General features: G+C 40.6%; 1 protein-coding gene across 23 annotated transcripts in view; it reads right to left on the bottom strand.

The window, feature by feature from the left end:
- The window catches only part of ANKS1B (ankyrin repeat and sterile alpha motif domain containing 1B), a 787,939-nt gene that overhangs the window by 228,843 nt on the left and 541,958 nt on the right, over nucleotides 1–17,138 (bottom strand). The window lies entirely within an intron of this gene.

Raw genomic sequence — 17,138 nt, 5'->3', positions numbered from 1 at the left:
ATGCAAAAAACGACTGATGAAGTAGGAATCAAGCTGAGTTTATTCAGTCTACATTGATCAAATATCTACTATGCGTTCCCAGTTTTGGGGATTCAGAGGTGAGCACACGTCCCGTGAGGGAAACAGACCAGCAGACGGATAAGTGAAGACTCTTAGGGCTATGAGAACAAACAAACATGCATTCCAAGGAATGTGATGGAAACTGATGGAGAATGGAGAAACACTACTTCAGGTTGGGTGGTCCAAGTAGGCCTTGACCCCAGGAGGTGATGTCTGAGCTGAGCTGAAGAATAAGGAGAATGGTAAGATGTGCATGAAGTGGTCCAGGCTGAGGGAACAGCAACCATAATGGCCCTGAGGTGGGAATGCATTTGGAGCTTGCAAAGAATCCGACAATTTCCAATCTGGGCATGTCAGGAAGAAGTGGAAAAGGCAACTGAGTGTGATGAGGAGCAAGTGGCTGAGCTCCCGGAAAGGTCAGGTTGAGGTCTTTTTGTTCTGGTCTGACAGGAACCGAGGTCCCTCTGGATGTGCGGCTCAGGGCTGCACCGATACTGACAGCCTGTCACACTGACAGCGGCAGTCCTATCCTCCCAGCTGTAATGAGGCACCACGTTGGCGCTGAGGTTCCAATAACACAGGGCGCACCTCCGTTCCCTGGGGGTGGTTTTGATAGTTTTGCTACATGCACAGTGATTTTAAATGCGGGAGCTACATCAGCAACTGCGGCAGCATAAGTCAGTGATGTCAACCCTGACAACTGCCATGACCGAAAAAGTCAGAAACCTGAGTGACTTCATTTACACTGCCGCATCCTGACAGAATCTGAGGTCTCTCTTGGAACCCAATATCACCTCATAGCTACGGAAATGAAAAGAATGGGACTCCCCCCACCCCCTTAGCAAAAGGAAAATATGAACTGAAGACCTAAATTCTGTTTTATTCATTGTGCACTTGATAAGGGCAGACATAGAATATTGGGGACCAACTGTAATTGTAAGAAATATTAATCATGCTCTGTTAACCGTGACTGTTTGGTTTTGATTAAAGAAGGCACATTCTAACCTGGGACCTGGGAGCTCACCTGGAAATGCAGTCCATCCTCCTTATCATGCAAAGATTAACAACCTTGTTGCAGAAACCAGAATCACCAGCCCTTTGAAGACGCCAGCCCTTTTGCTAAGCCTTTTGAAGATCCCCAGCCCTTTGCATACCTGTAAACTGCTCATTTGTCCTGTTTGCCTACCTCCCTATAATCTTTGTCCTTCTACCCAATATAAGCAGCTGGTGTTATATGGTGGGGTTGCAGAGCAGATTTTTGCAGATGAACTGCTGCTCTTCCATATTGCTGGCAGTATTGGAATAAATGCTCATATATGATTCAATTTTATCTCTGCTTAATTGGTTCAAGTAGTGACAGACAGCATGAAGCCGTTGATTGGTTACACACTCCCAGAATACCTTGCTGCTACCATATCTCATTGATTTCAAGACACGCTTTACCCTCATTTTACCATCTCTGAACTGGTAATGCATCTTACAAGCAATGGTGTCTCACGGTTGCTGTGACCCGCCTGTCACCACCTGTGCACATATATCTGGTCACAGCTGTTCACATTGTCAATTCAGCCCATGGGTATTGCTGATATTACATGTGGTGAGTATAACTGTCATTTAAACTGTGTTTTGAAAGATTATGCTATATTTTGGTATTAATATGGAGTTATTTGGTGTTTAGGTATAAATAGAGAAGAAAGGATACTTTGATAGTTGTGATATATCTTCATTGGGGAAGAGAATGCAATTGCATATTTTCTTTAAAAGCAGCAACCATGTGCTTTATGGGGCTGAAGAAAGGACGATATGCATAAATACCTGAGTCACATTATGCTTTGTTACTGTGCTACCTGAGAAAAATGACATATTTGCCTAGGAAATCAACAAAGTCAGGAGAAATGGACAAAGCCTCCTAAATGAAAGGCATGTCAAAGCTATGCGAGGCTGTTGTGATGGGTTTATAGGTTGGACAGAATCACCATAAGGCGCTGTGTTATCATTTAATTTTTTCCCCCCTTGGGGATGTAGAAAATAATGGTGCAACTTATAATAGATGGCATTTCAGATTCGATGAAACACAGGAGAACAGAGCAGATGTTTTGACTTTAGATGACTAGGGCTATGCAACTACTATATCCCATTTATCCCACTCCATTCGGAGCGTCTCACGCAGGCCCATTCACACATTACCAGCGATCTGTCCACTTGAAACCTTGTAACTCACGCCTCTGTAGACTGAACAAAACATTCTTAGGACAACTTAATACCCTCGGCTAGTGAGCTGAATGTAGTCAAAAGCCTCTAAGTACTTAGATAAATATGAAGCATAGGTAGCTGATTGTGAAATAAATGGCTTCAATGAAAAATCAGATAATTTTGCTGAGGCTGTTATATAAAATTCAATTTTAGAAGGTCACTGTGTTTTCATGGCTGAGTCTGAGAAGTCAGGACTCAGGGCCCTGAGGCTTTTCTGTTTTAGGGTGCTCTCAGAGCCGTGTGAAAAGGAAGACTGGGGAGTGTCAGCTGGAAAGCTATGGAATAATTCACAGTCCTGCTGTGGGCCGGCTGTCAATCACACGGTGTGTGAAGCCTGCCCTGATATTTTTGTCAGAGCCAAAGTTATTCTTCTCTTTCTACTCAAAGATACTGCCCTAAAGATTTAGTCAACTGCTTTGACAAATAGCAGGTCAAGAGCCAAGGGCACGCTGCCTGATGTGTGGAGGTGGAGAAAGGGTACCCCTCTCTGCCCCAAGCCCCAGGCTGGGTGTTTGCTGTAGCAGCAGGTTCTTAAGAGAAAAGGCTTCTGCAAAAAAGGGTAGCTTTATGGAGGGTGCCGAGTGCAGAAATGTTTTTAGGCCACACTGTGGATTTTCTCAGGCACCGATCATAAATATTTATTTCAAATGCAAAGAAGAGCTGAAATGCTGTATCTATAATTGCTACCAGACATTGCTACTTGGAACGTGTGATAGGTACTTCAAACTTAACATGTTCAGCAGAACTCTTCATTTCTCCTCCCCCATTTTTTCCTCCCAAATACCCGCCCCCCCGCAATCTCAAGAAATAGCTCAGACCCAAAACCTTTGACTCATCCTCAACTACTCATTCCTCTTACACCCAGTGTCTCAGTCATCAGATCTGTCCTCATTGTATATTTTGATTCATCTTCTTCCTCACAATTACACTAGCACGAGGCACCATCATTTCTTAAAAAAATTTTTTTTAAAACATGTTTTTACTGATTTCAGAGAGAGGAAGGGAGAAGGAGAGAGCGATAGAAACATCATGATGAGAGAGAATCATCTATTGGTTGCCTCTTAACTGACTCCCCCCTCCCCGCCCTCCTTCCCCCTGGGATCCAGCCTGCAACCTGGGCATGGAACTGGTGACCTACTGGTTCACAGGTCGATGCTCAGCCACTGAACCACACTGGTTGGGTGGCACCATCATCTCTTGTCTTGACTATTGGGAGAGACTCTTAGCTAGATTTTCACTCTCCCCATCCCTGTCACCTCTCCCCCTACTTGTTCCTCCCACATCAGTAAAAGTGAGCTTTTAACACATACATAAATCAGACAATGTCACACTCTCTTACTCAAAACACCTTCATGGCTCCCACCCACACAGGAATTCAATTTGATCCTTCTCATGACCCTCACTACCTGGTCCTTGGCTATCTCTTTGACAGCATTTTCACTAGCCTTTCCTCTTGCTCATGCTATTATATCACGGTCCTGCCTTAGGATATTTGCACTGGCTGTTCCCTCTGCCTGGAATGCTGATCCTTGCATGGCTTATTCCCACATTTCATTCTGATCTCTGCCCGAATGGCACCTCCTCAAAGAAGTCATTTCTGACCACCCTCCTTAAGATCTGGTCATTTGCTGTCCTCTTACCCTGCTTTATGTTTTTTCATGTGCCACTCTCTGCTGTCATATCATAGACTTACTTGTTACCTGTTGATGTCTGTCTTTTTCTCCAGAATGTAAACTCCATGACAGAAGGGGCTCTGTCACCTGTACTGTTTCCCACTGTGTTTCTAGAGCCTAGAACAGTGCCTTGGCATATAGCAGTTGTTCAAGAAAAATTTCCCGTCAACATAAATACTGCACATACTTCTTCATATGTCAGATCCCCAGTTATACACATTCTAGACACATTGAGGCCCTGCAAAAACTGATCTAGTGTGGTCTGCCTTTCCACTGAAGCATTTTTACCCAACATGCCTGGCATCCCCAGCTGATGGCAGCACCCGGTGGTGGCACTGAGATGGGTGCAGGTCACATGAGTGGTTGCCTCTCCTGGGCCCTCCACTTGCCAAGTAAGTGAAATGTGCCTCTGACAACCTTGCCTCCCGTGGCTCCTCTGTTCCTTCCTCTCCCCACTCCTCCCCTGGCAGCATTCAGTCAGGGAATATTTGTAAGGAGCCGCTTTGTTAAGGGCATTGGGGGTGGCTATACAGCTGAGCTTTCTGAGGTCAGGTCCTCAAGAAATGTGGTGACTGGCAGGGTTCGGGGTAATAGGGATGAACCAAAATAAATATAAGGGCTGTTGTAAAGGTTAAGTGTCTTGCTCCAGAGGAAGTAAAAACTAGAAACTGAATTTGGCTCATTAACTCCAAGTCTAGCTTTTTTCCCCCGACTCTGTCCCCCAAGCCTGCTTCCCTGTATTTGTAAATTTGGCACATTTCTTTTTATTACAGTCCCTGTGCCTGTCTAGAGTAGTTAACTAATCTAAGGAACCACATTCAATTAAAAAATATATTTTTTGTTGCATACTCACTCAGAGCAAAGGGTGAATATGCAGCAAATATTGGAGAAAGGCATGAAAACGATTCTCTATTACACACATACTCTAGAATTTATTTTCCTAAAATAAATTAGTTTGATGGCCAATGAATTCAACAAAGAAATGTTCAGCTTTTTATACATCTAGCAAGTCCATTACCATACAGCATTGGTTGGAGGTTCCTGTTCCTAAAATTTCCATACATTTACTTTATTTTATTGATAACATTATACTTTATTTTATTGATTTCAGAGAGAAGGGGAGAGGGAGAGAGAGATAGAAACATCAATGATGAGAGAGAATCATTGATTGGCTGCCTCCTGCACGCCCCCCCACCCCCCACAGGGGATCAAGTCTGCAACCCAGGCATGTGCCTTGCCTGGGAAATGAACCATGACCTCCTGGTTCAGAGGTCAATGCTCAACCACTGAGCCACACTAGCCAGGCTCCATACATTTACATTTAAGTCCTCTAGTATAGGACCTTATCCAAGTCTTTTTTCCATCCTGTAGGCCCCCACACTTTAGCATCATGAATCATTTTAATTTTTCTGAGATGTTTTTGATTTCACACATTCTGATTGGAAGCTTAGAAACAATGATAAGACCATCTAACGTTTAAATATTCTCTAATCAAACTTCTCTTTTGTTATGGATTGATTGGGCCCAATTAATGGCCCCAATTCTTCATCCTGACCTGCATCTAAGCCATTTACACGTGAATTTTCAGCTCCTCCTATCAAGAGGTGAAACATATCCTTCCCTCTCAACTTGATTTTCAGTTGCTCATGGAGCTTCCTTTGGGCAATTGTTAGCAGATAGTTAGCAAACAGAAGCTTGGAAAAGTGCCGGCACATTTTCATTTCTCTGTCTTTGCCACAGGACGTGCCTGGGAGAGCACGTTATGGGATGGGAGTAGAGCCAAGTTTCCCTAGTTGTCTGAGCTGAGACCATCCCAGTTCAGCTGACTGTCATACCCCAACCGTCTAGAGCCAGCTGCCAGATGTGAGGGAGCCAGCTGAGAGCAGAAGAAATTTCCAGTCAAGCGCTGCCTGGATTACTGACCCGCACACTCATGAACTAAACAAATGCTTGTTGCTTGAAGCCACTGCCTTTGCAGACAGTTTGATGCACAGCAGTGCTGTGACCATAGATAACCGATAATGCTTCCTTTAAGTCTTTCGAACTTGGAAGCTGTCCCTCCATTTGGCTTCTATTAAACAAAAATGGAGTGCCTCTATTAGCAAAGCATTGTGCAAAATACGTTACTACATGATTTTATTTAACCCCGACAACGATATTATCTAGAAGACAGATAAAGTGATTATCCAAAATTTAGAGGCAAGGAAATGGATGCTTAGAGAAGGTGAAGTGACTTGACCAAGGTAGCAAAATGATAAGAAACAGAGTTGGGAGTCAAACCCTGGAAGATTGCTTTTAGAACTTCTGCGCCTTCACCATTGATGTTGCTATTTACTCTACTGGTTCTTCCACCACATCTTTTCTGCTGCCCACGGATTCAGAGACCACTTTTATACTTAGGTCCCCTTAAAACAACTCTTGTTACAGCTACTGTCAACAGCCATCTTCCCCATTAGTCTGGAAGTTCTGAGGATAAGGACTATAAATACTTATTGTAATGCCCCCACCCCCCAGCTACTATGAAATAGAATTTTTAAAAAGGCAGTGATCCTATTCAAGTTTAAGGAAATATAATTATCCCCAAAAAAGCAACTTATGCAAAAGTAAGAAAAAATTTACTATAGAATATATATTTAAACATACATCTATTTAAAGGGTACCACTATCCCATATTGATTTACTTGGTAGAATGCATAGTAAAGTTTTTTCCATTTTTGTAAACAGTTTTAGGTATATAGTGTTTGAATGTCATGTCTAAAAAATAAAACTCTCCTGAATCACGTTTTATTCACATAATATTAAAAACAAGGATTTATATAAAATTAGGATGGAATAAGTTCTATGTGGCAGCTAGTTTCTGCATTTGAGAGTTTTATGATTTAGTTATTGTGCTTTAGGTATGCTGCCACCAGGTGGCGACAGGATGCCAGACATAAGATCTACACAGTAAGGAATTGTGCTTTCTGAGGTTACAAGTAATAGCTCTTTCCTTGAGTTCGGAAGTAATTTGCGACCGCAGATATTTAATTTAACATACTACATCTCTTTAGTAAAATAGCTAAACTTAAACTCTAAATCAACCTTAAACATCTTTCAAGCAGATATAAATCCTAAACTACAAAATCAACTGCCTCATCTCTCACCTCTCCAGCTTTGAATTATTTTCATAATGGGCTGATTTTAACATAAATCTTACATACTCATTTGGGTGATGATGTTAACCGTTATGATTTACGGAGTCTTTATTTATCGTCAATGTCTACCATGGCAGCTCATATGTCAGGCGTCAAAAGTCTTAATATTTTTTTTCTAACAAAAAACCTCTCTGGCTTCCATTTCATGAGGCTTAGATCTTTTCAGTATGATCTCAGATCTCCCAAGGAAGACCCAAAGCATTTCTGCACTAGAATAACATGAAAAGTGTATTGTATTTTTATTTCTTATACTATAGAATAATCCACTAGAATTTTCCCTTCTCAAAGCATAGAGCCAGTTTACTGCATTACCTATTTAACTGCAATGGAAATGGATCTCCGTAGCAACAGGCTCTGTCCTAAATATTTCCAGAACAGAGTTCTTAATGAAACAAAAGTCCCCATGCCATGTAAGAAATCTGAGCAAAATACACAATAAAAAACTAACTGACTTCATTATAATGAATGATACTATATATTTTTAAAAAGGCAATTTCAATAAAAAGGGAACACAGACCTACTTCAAAAAGCTACCAAAAGTTCTAACTCCTATGGATCATCAAGCTGAAACTTTGGAACAGATTCTAGAAAGGCTTAAGTTTATGGAAAATAAATTAAGAATGAGTATATCCCTAACCTCTCAGCTACTACCCTGCTCTGCCCCAAGGTCTTTTGCTTCAAGAATAAAAAGGACTGGGCGACTGAGAGTCAAAGGTTAATGCTATGCAGTTGAGGGGAGAAGATACTAGCAATTCCGTAACGAAGCATAGTTAGAAAAACAAGTCATCGGGGGTGGGGGTTGGGGCCCTCCATAGTTTTGTCCTGGATGTTGTTACACAAAACTGATCGTCATTCCCTCTCACATTTGCCTACTCCAGGGGTGGGAGGGCTCTGAGCAGCACTAAGCAGTAAGGACAGAGCTGGTAGGAAAAGATGTATCTGTTGGGCAAGATGGGAGAGCCAAGGTAGGAGAAAGGCATAGGAGTTGGGAATGGGGAAGATAAGCTGAGTGGTGATTCCTGGAGGCTGGAGTTTGCACAATAAACAGAGCTATCTGTGTAACTGGTGAGAACAGAGAGGGAGAAGCAAATGGCAACTGAGTAGTGAAAGTCTGCTCCAAAGAAGTGGGCCAGCTCCTAGCCTAACTCTGGGAGAGGAATCTAGGGAAGAGATAAAGAAAACAATGAGGCAATATCAAAATCAAAGAGGGAGAGAAGAGAAAGGCATGGTTCATTAAAAAGCTCTCAGGTGATTTTGAGTCTCACAGGAAACCAACAGGGCAGATGTTATTATCCTCTACTTACAAACGAGAAACTGGGGCCCACAGTCGGTAAGTGATTTTTTAAAGGCCACATACTGAGCGGCAGATATAAGACTCAAAATCAAGTGACCTGATTCCAAGAAAAAGACTAAAGAAGAGAGGGTGCATTGGAAGCACTGATACACACCATATGCCCTACTCTTTATGCTATAAACAGGAAGTAAATGTTTCATGTAACCAAGACTTAGCCTTTTAAGGACCAAACGGGAACAATTTTAGCCATTATTGAAAAGCATTTCTGAAATGTATTATACTAGCCCTTCAATACTGACTGTATTTTGCCTTCTTGATACATGGGGTTAAAGTGTTGAAACTTGACTCAATATAGATGGACTTCCAATTCAGGGATACCCTCTGGTTCTAACGAGGCATACAGATTTTATTGCTGTCATGCCTAACACATTCATGGCTAGAAATAGCTGTAGAGCAGAATCACTGACTCAGCTGCTTCTTCCTTCACACTCCGCTCTACCTTATTCAGTATGTCGGTTTCTGCCCCTGCTTACTGCTTCTGATCATGTCATTCCCCTGATTAAAATCCTTTTAATGGATCCCTACTGATCACAGCAGCATTTTAAAATTCAGGCTGCACATTAAAATCATCTGGGGCGCTTCTAAAAAACCTCTCAATGCCCAGATGCCACCCCAAAGATTTCGATTCAATTGTTTAGGTGTGGGATTAATAAGAAGTTGCATGGACTTGGGCTTCTGGTCAAGATGAAGTAACATGGATTGGCTAAACCCTCCAACTTGGCACAATGAAGAAATCTAGACAAAATAAATAAAACACGGGTTTTCAAAACATTAACATGAGGCAATGAAGGACATTGATCCCTGAGAGATGAGAAACACGCAGTCCTACAGTTTCCCTAGTTTGTCACCTTGAGAGAATTCCCAGGGAGCCTGGAAGATGCTTTGAATTGAGAAGATGCTTTATTGCGAAGATGGTGTGAGACTCTAGGGAGATTACATGGCTAGAGTTTTCTGGGTAGAGTACTAGACAGGAGAGAGTACAAAAACAGCATATGCATATAAGGAAACTATCCAAGGCCAGATAAACAAGACCACCTGAAAATATTAATGGGAATAGCACTCAGTATTCAAACAAGGTTGGTAACTGTTTGCACTCTTCAGACTGGGCTGTTTGGAAACTCACAGGGCATTGCTGGGATACTCAGGCACATTTTGCCTCAGTAGTCTGGAAGTGTTAGCCACAGACTTAAATGATGCTCTGGTCTTGCCTACTGTGGAAAACAAAACCTGAAAGGATCAAAGTATATACAAGGAGCTTCTCTGCATCCCAGAACAAAGCTCAAGAATATTTATAGGAGTACAGAAAAAATCCAGCACCCAATGAGGTAAAATTCATAATGTCTGGCATACAATGAAGATTACCAGGCATGCCGTGAACAATAAGGAGAAAAATCTCTCAATCAAAAACAACCATAAACTGACACAATGTTGGAAAAGTTAGAAGATGAGGGCATTAAAAATAGTTATTATAACCACATTCCATATTTTTAGCAAGTTAGAGGACCAACCCCAAACTAGAATACAAAGGCATTAAAAGTTATTATAACTGCATTCCATATGTTCAACAAGTTAGAGAAAAGATTGAGCAATTAGAGACATGGAAAATGTTGAAAGGACTCAAATCTCACCACTGGAGATAAAAAATATGCTGGATGGTAATAATGGCAGATTAGACATTATAACAAAAAAATGTTAGTGAACTTGAAGACAGCAATAGAAATGATCCAAATGACTCACATAGAGAAAAAGTGTTGAAAAAAGCATTGGTGCGCTGTGGTCCACCTTCAAATGGCTTAATGCACATGTGATTGGAGTTTCCAATGGAGAGGAGAAAGATGACAAAAACCAATATTTTAGGAAATAATGACCATGGGGCGGCCATTATAGAGGTTCCTAACATTTTAAAAACTAGAGTTACTATATGATCCAGCAATCCCATTTCTAAGTATATAGTCAAAATAATTGAAAACAAAATCTTAAGGTGATATTTACACATCCATGTTCACTGCAGTGTTACTCATAACAGGCAAGTGATGAAAGCAACCCAGATGTCTATCGATGGGTGAGTGGATAAAACAAATGTGGTATTACATACAATGGAATATTATTCAGCCTTAAAAAAGGAGAATCCTGTCATATGCTACACAACATGAATGTCTTTGAGGACATTATGCTTAGTGAAATAAGCCAGTCACAAAAAGGACAAATATTGCACAATTCCACTTATGTGAGGTATTTAAAGCAGTCAAATTTTTAGAAACAGAAAGTAGAATGGTGGGTGTCAAGGGCTGGGTGAGGGGTAAAAGAGAGGCTGCTGTTCAATGGATATAAAATTTCAGTATTGCAAGATGGAAAAGTTCTAGAGATCTGTTGTGCAATAAAGTTACTTGACACTACTATACAGTATAGTAAAATTGGTTAGCATGGCAAATTATATGTTACATCTTTTTGAGTACAATAAAAATAATTTTAGTGATGATTGTATAACTCTGTGTATATACTAAAATGATTGAGTTGTATACTATAAGTGGGTGAATTGTATAATATGTGAATTAGACCTCAATAATGCTGTAAAAACAAGTTCAGGATAGTACATAGCAATGAGAGAGAATGACCAGTCCTTCAACTACATGCAATGTGATATAAATGAAAGAAGCTACATGCAAGAGCATTCTGTACAAAACAAGCAAATTGAGTGTTGCTATTAGAAGTAAGAATGATAGCTGCCTTGGGGTCATGGGAAAACTAGTCACTGGAATGGCCATGAGTGACCTTTGATGTGCTGGTAAATTTTTATTTCTTGTTTGGGTGCTAGTTACATGTGTGTGGTCTTTTTGTGTAAAATCATTAGGCTGTACACTTATAATATACTAGAATCTTGGTGCACAAAATGCATGCACTCAGGCAGGGAGTTCCCTCAGCCTGGCCTGCACCCTCTCGCAGTCCGAGAGCTGTCAGTCGGACATCCTTACCGCTGCTGTGGAGGCAGGAGAGGCTCACGCCACTGCCACTGAGCTCACCAGCCATGAGCCCAACTTCTGGCTGAGCAGTGCTCCCACTGTGGGAGTGCACTGACCACCAGGGGGCAGCTCCTGCACTGAGCGTCTGTCCCCTGATGGTCAGTGTGTGTCCGGTCGTTTTGCTGTTGGGCTGAAACTGGCTCTCCAACATCCCCCAAGGGGTCCTGGATTGCAAGAGGGCGCAGGCAAGGTCGAGGAACCCCACCAGTGCATGATCGAGGCTGGGGAGGGATGCGGGAGGTTGGCCAGCTGGGGAGGGACCGTGGGAGGGCTCCAGGGCGTGTCCGGCCCATCTCGCTCAGTTCCATTTGGCTGGACCCCAGCAGCCAGCTAACCTACTGGTTGGAGAGTCTGCCCCCTGGTGGTCAGTGTATGTCACAGCGAGCAGTTGAGCAGCCTTAGCATATCATTAGTATATTACGCTTTGATTGGTTGAACAGGCGACCGGATGACCGGACACTTAGCATTTAGGCTTTTATTATATAGGATATGGAGTTTTTAATGTATATTGTAATTCTATATAAAAGTTTTGAAACATGGAAAAGAAAACAAATATAACTTCTTCATGGAAAACAAAAAGAAAAGAAAAGAAATAATAACCAAAATTTCCCTCAAGTTGATGAAAACTATAACTTCATAAGAAGCACAAAAATCTTCAGACACAAGAAACAAGAAGAAAACTATATCAATGTACATCATAATCTTTCTCAAAAGCAGTGATAAAGACAAGTGCAGCCAGAGGGAAAACAACACCGACTAAAACAACAACAAAAAAGAAAGGATAACAGGAAATAATGCAGAAGAGAGGATGGTGGATCAATGTCGATAAAAAAAACTGTTACCTTAGAATTCTATACCCAGCAAAAATACATTCCAAAAATAAAGGCAAAATAAAGTCTTTTTACCAGCCAAAAAAGTTAAAAAGTTAAAAAATATAAAAGCTTATTCCTTCCAATGAAGATTTAGTGTTTAAGTGCATTTTATTGTGGTGTAATTCTATCTTAGTTTAGGTCAAGGCTCCACAGTTGAGAGCAATGTTATAGGTGCAGATATATACAATATGCTGACAGAGAGTGGAATCAATAATCCCTGTCCTAGACCATCACCAACCTCCAGGCTGTATGTGAAAGGGCTGAAAATAACACTGAAGAGTGAGTGCTTGGGAGAAGATTGTCCATCTTATATGAGGAAGGAAAAAGGATGTTTTTCCCCCAAAAAAACATAGGCAAACTTGGGAAGCTTCAAGAGAATGACTGGGAGAGTTTGTAATTGAGATGCACTGAGCGGGTGGTGGGGTCCCGGAGTTTCACCTGACACAGGCCTGGAAATGTCCGAGACTCAGACATCGTGTCTAGCTGTCCTGAAGGCTGCCGGAAAGCTGGCTGCACTGTGTGTGGGTATAAATGAAATGCTTAAATACAAAGGTAATTTATGAAGTTTGCTTTACACTCGAATACTCATATCCAGTCATTTAGTTAAAGCCTTTGGCTTTGATTAAAGTTTTTAACATTTGAAGTATTGACTGATGTAGCTTCCCTGGTGAGGAGAAATGAATATTTTTTTCTCATTTATTAATGTCCTATAGTGAAGGCATAACCTTTTACTTAAAATAATTGGTTTGGAGATGGAATTACAACATTCATTCTCCCCCTGCAATTTGTGGATTTGAAGATTATTCTTCTGGATTGTCAGCATAAGTTACTATTTGTCTTTATCCAATATGTACACACACACACACAGAGACAGACAGATGGACATATACACACTCACACACACACACACACAATGCAAAAAAGACTTGTAGAAAGTAAATTTTATTTCCATTATAGCAATGAGGGAAGAGTGGACAGGAGTATGAGTTTATGATGCTGATCATAAGGTAAAAGCAAAGCAAGTAGTGAGTCTAAGTTTGATACTGATAGGACTCTATTTCTAGAGCATTTAAGTAAATAAAAGTCACACAATTACAGATTTAACACAAAATTAAAATTAGAATGTTCCCTTTGAAAATTTCTTAGTGCATCTCCAAGTGATTAGCTTATCACAATATTTCCCCTGGAAAGGTAGAAATTAAATCAACAATATTGCAAAAGAGAAAAAAACCCCTGACAGTCCTAAACAAAAGAGTGATGCAAATACGGTTTCGGTGGCTATTAGGCAGGAAGCAGATGATCTTCTAATCAATTTACTGTTGCAAAATAAGTCCAAATGATTTTCATGGGACACACGGGTATCACTGCTGTAGTTATTTTATTTGTTTCTACCCAAAGGTATTTAAAACACAGCCAATCACCACAGTTAGATTGTCAAAGCTATTTTTGTATTTAGGAGCAGGGATTTAAGAACACAGTGAGGCCTGCATTTTATTTTGTTCATTCAATGTGTACATTTATCATGATCAATGCCAGTGAATATCATAAGCCTAATCTAGAATTGTTTCCTTGGTAAATCCACTGGGGAGAAATGAATGATAGGTACACTGAGATTCACAAATTAACAAATTGGACACTGTTCCAATTTGCTTGGTCTTACCAAAATTCCCTTAGTAGGTACACAGTGGTATAGTAAATTAACATTGTTTTTCATAATTGCAATATGTTTTTAATCTAGAAAATGGATAATTTCATGGGGATTTAATAATTATTCATACATATCTCATACGGGTAATATGCAACCTTTTTATCTAAAATTTCCCCCATGCAGGGCTGTTGAGGTTGTCAGCAGTAGAAACTGCTGTGCAAACTTGGTAATACCAGAGGCAAGGCCAGAAAAATTCATTTTAAAAATATTGATGTACTTACTCACTGTTAACTTGCCTTTCATTCTCTTAGCAAGCCTTTGCTGAGGACTATAATTCAAGCTAGAGTTTCACCAGCTAGCATCTGCAAAGGGGACAATTTGCCTGACAATCTCTCCCAACATATTAATATTTTAACAATAAAATATCATGTAAAAGCGATGTTAATGATGCTATTAATGATAGTGGCAGACACAGGGGCAAAACAGAGATATTGATAAAAAAAATCGGTTTCTGAATATAAAGCATGGATTCGGGAACAAAGGGAACAATTATTGGTATAAAGGACATTCTCTATGTTTAGACATATAGGGGCCTGTAAAATTGACAATACCTGATGTCTTAAAAGTTTCTTTGTGCTTTATTTCCCCTGCTGACAATGGTGGTTTTAAGACATGAGATTTCTAACACTCTCCCTAATCCCTATACTTGGGTAGCTTTGTGACCAAAACCCTTACTAATTACTCAAATAACCTTGTTTTTCAAAGGCAAGAATGTACTCCACCAAGAAGAAGATCTTTGGACACTTTTAGAAAGATTATAATTTCAAACATATTTGTGCTTGTTAACTCACAACTTTGTATAGTTTTCATTTCATCCTGAAAATACTTTGAATAAGCTTATTATGCCACTGAGACAATATGATTTACTAACAAGCGTAATACCATGTGAAATTGGAGGCTTAGTCAATACTACGTAGTGATGCTGCAGTTTCTTGCAGTCATATCAGCAGTCATCCTCCTCATCCTCATCCTCTTTCCCTCCACCAGCAGGCCTCTGTCTCAAAGTTAGTCTACACTTGCACTTCTCTCTTCAGTTTACACAGAACCACAGTTATTGGGGTCACTTCGTTTCCTTCAAACTAGCCAGTCAGCACCAAGATTCAAGATGTGAATTTCCCAAATTGCTTTGCTCTCATTCAAGGTGACTGTACATTCTCTTCAGCCTAAAACACAACAATGGGTACTTAATATAGAATTACAAGGCCCACCCTATATAATAAAAGCCTAATATGCAAATCAACTGAATGGCAGAATGACCAGTTGCTATGACACACACTGACCACCAGGGGGCAGACGTTCAATGTAGAAGCTGTCCCCAGCCCTCAGGCCCCAAGCCAGCCAAGGTGGGTGCCAGCAGGGCACACCCCCTGATTGCCCCACAGATCGGCCTTGATCACTGGCCAGGCCTAGGCACCCTACCCCTGCATGATTTTCATGCACTGGGCCTCTAGTATATTATACAAGATGTTTTCTTATATTTGGATGCCTTCCCTCATTAGTTGAGATAAATAAAAGTCTTGACTCTGAGACCAGTCAAAAGCTTCGTAAGCCAACAACCCTAAACCACTCAAAGAACAACTCTTGCACAGCAGCTCTCATGGACACAAACATTTTGTTCTCTGATTTCCAGCCGTGAAAGTACAGAACAGCGTTTGTCCATAATCAGTATATCTACTGAGAGAAATGACTTGCAAAGCCTCCTTCAAGAGTGCAAACTTGCCTGTAAAGATGTCACAAGGAACTTTAAGTTTTACCAATTTATTTTAAGGACAATAAATTAATTTAAATGAAACAAGGAAAAAGGTTGGTGTTAGATGCAGATGCTATACTCCAGGCTGGAGAAATTAGGCCTCAAGGTCTCAATCACAGTGACTATGCTTTCCGATTCTGATACAACGCTTGTGACGGGCACTTCTGCTCTCCAGATTAAAGTCAGATTGCGTTACAGAAAATGCAGCTAAAGGGAAAACCCTTAAAGAGACAGTCTCAACTCAGGGCTGGCTGGCCCATGGGTGGTGGTGGATCAGTTCCTGACCCTGGCGGTAAACCTTCTGGCACCACTGACCCTGCAGGCATTGTAGCTGTCCATAATGCCTGGCCACAGGGACTGACCAGGGATCTCTGGGCCACTGGTGTCTCCAGTACTGAGGAAGGTGTGGGTCCAAAACACTAGTCTCAGCATTTGGATTTTGAGAGAGTATAGTCTTGCTTCAATGATACTTGCTTCACACATTTTATAGTCAAGTTCTATTGGAATCCATTTTTTTTTTCAATGAGGGATTGGTGCTAAAGCCTGTTAGGTGAGTGACTCCTATGCTATCTATCATGTCTGTTCTTCAGTGGGGAGCAGCCTTATTCAGAAGATGCTACATAGAGATATTTGTCAATTATATCATTGGCTTGAATGCAACTTAATTGGAAGCACGCTTGTTTGATCTATGGAAGGTACCCCTTTAACAAAAGGCTAAGAGTAGCCGTAAGATGAGTATTGAGTTCTCAGTGGAGAACTGAAATCGGCTTGATGCAACTAAAAAAGCAGCACAGTTTCAGCTAGTTACACTGCCATACAGACTAAGAGCAAAATTAATCAGAGGCTTTTAGTCAGTAAGTTTCTTCTAAAATAATGATTGCTTTTGTGAGGGATGAGCACAGAAAGCTAAGAAGAGAAGATGGCCAATTAGAAGGAGCCAAGAATTTGTCCATTGAAAGTGGGTTTGTTTTTTTTTTTTAGATTAAAGAACAGTTTTTATGAGATGTTCCAGAAAAGGTATTATTTTTAGGACAGACATTTAAAAGCGAAGAATAATCAGTCACTACTAATGGCCATCATTTAATATAATTAGTGACGTGTATTATGTTGAGACCGGACTTTTGGAGACAATGTGGAATAGAGAGTAGAACAGATCACTTTTGAACCAGCAGAAATTCACCTGCTTTACTTATCAGCTTCTGAATACGTTTTCAGTTATTAGACTATAGAACTTAAATCTAATAAATCCTTTAA

Source organism: Myotis lucifugus, unplaced genomic scaffold (genome assembly GCF_000147115.1).
Source record: "Myotis lucifugus unplaced genomic scaffold, Myoluc2.0 scaffold_10, whole genome shotgun sequence".
NCBI classification, from domain to species: domain Eukaryota; kingdom Metazoa; phylum Chordata; class Mammalia; order Chiroptera; family Vespertilionidae; genus Myotis; species Myotis lucifugus.
The sequence above is the reverse complement of the archived record's forward strand: the minus strand, read 5'-3'. Positions and strand labels throughout refer to the sequence as shown.